Raw genomic sequence first — 2,005 nt, 5'->3', positions numbered from 1 at the left:
CCTTTGGTCTCTATGGCAACAGCGTGCAGCGCGGTTGCCTTGGTGACGTAGCTCGATCGTAGGTGCCCCAGTGTGCTTTGCTGTAGTTGGGGCGGGAGAAATTCCTGAAGACCACCCGCAGACTTTAAAAACCCGGGGCTACAGGCACAGTTGCAAACCTCCTACTCTTTTTGCTGATGTGAGCTGTTTGCATAAACATCATGGGACCTCAGGTCTCATCCTTGAACTGACTGAATTTTGTTTTTCTTTCTTACCAAGTAATGAAGGACTAACAGTTACACTACCATTCTTCCAACATTAGCACCAATAAAACACATCAGCAAAGAAAAACCCTATATATTAAGAAAACCCATTTAAGTTTTTAAGAGAACAAGATAAATGTAAATTCATTTTTATATAATAGTATTTATAATTTGAAAACTCAGAATAAACAAATGTCAGTTCATATTTTCTATGTAACAGAATGAGTCAGGTTTCATATTGAAGATACTTTCTATAGTAACTCTTCACCCACCATCCTCCATGTGCCTAAATGTGTGTGTATGCATATAGTTATTTAAGAATTTAAAAATCAAACATCAATAAATATTTAAGCTATTGAATTTTATTTAGAATGATACTTGTTTCATATGTGATAAATGCTATTTTCAAAAAGGTCACATGCTTAAATTATAAATTGACTATAGTTCCTTAATTCCATTTTGAAGAATAGCAAAAGTAACAGTATTCATGTTCTCATGGGTGTTAAAAAGGGAAGGTACAGATTGCTAAACAGAACTGTAGTCTAGCTGGATGACATTTGTTTTTGCATCTGACAGTTAAAACTTTGGAAACAGCTTTAGAATCAGGTGACTGTTCCATATGCTTCCTTCATCTTTCAAAATTTTGATGACAAGAATAATATTTTTGCAAATGTTTTAACTTGGAGAATTAAAATTTCTCCTTAAATTTATACTATTATCCTTCATGTTATATGTCAAGGCATATTTTTCCCTCAGAGAAATTAATTGAGCTTCATGGGTTGATAAATTTGTTTAATGAGTGAATTATTAATATGATTAACTATAGAAGACAGATGTTAACAAATTTCTGTATCTCCAACTGAGAAGTTAAAAAGCTAGACTTGTAGTGCTAGCGTAGAAGGAAGAAGAGCAATTGAAGGCAGAGGGAGAAAGCAGTTGCTATTTCAGCATGGATGTGTATAATTAGCCTAGGAGTGATGAACATTGAAATAGGTTGGCATACCTGGGGCTGGTATATGTGTGTGTGGAAATACTTTAGGAACAGAGCCGGGGTGGAGGCGGTGGGGCTAACCTACTAAAAATCTTTTTTCCCCCTTGCTTTGTCTAACACATAGTAATATGCTGAGGTATTGAAGGACAGCTTCTGTCCTGGCTGATATTGTGTCAGCTTGAGGCAAGCTAGAGTCTTCTGAAAGGAAGGAACCTCAATCATAGAAAAGAGGTCTCCATAAGATACAGTTGTAGGGCATTTTTTAAAATTAGTGATTGATGAAGGAGGACCCAGCCCAATATGAATGGTGCTATCCATGAACTGGTTGTCCTGGGTTTCAGAAGAAAGCAGGCTGAGCAAGCCAAGGGAGCAAGCCAGTAGGCAGCATCCTTCAATGGCCTCTGCATCAGCTCCTGCCTCCAGTCCTGACTTCTTCTATGATGATCAGTGACATGGAAGAGTAAGTCAATGAAACCCTTTCGCTCCAAGTTGCTTTGATCATGGTGTTTCATTACAGTAATGGTAATCTTGAAGTGGTCAGCTTAGAACCATTAAAAGCGTACAGAGAATGTTAGAGTTTCTGTTTTCCTATAGTAAGTATGCATAAAAGAAAAAAGAAGATACAGAATTCATCAAGCTCAAGATAGCAGCAGAACCAAGAACTCTGACAGAAGGGACCAACATGATATCTTTAGAAAAGTAAAATAGTTTGTTACAGTGTAACTGTGTAAGCTATGTAAATGTAGCAAATGCTAACAGGGAACACCCACTG

The sequence above is a fragment of the Phodopus roborovskii genome, unplaced genomic scaffold (genome assembly GCF_943737965.1).
Source record: "Phodopus roborovskii unplaced genomic scaffold, PHOROB, whole genome shotgun sequence".
Classification (NCBI taxonomy): domain Eukaryota; kingdom Metazoa; phylum Chordata; class Mammalia; order Rodentia; family Cricetidae; genus Phodopus; species Phodopus roborovskii.
The sequence above is the reverse complement of the archived record's forward strand: the minus strand, read 5'-3'. Positions refer to the sequence as shown.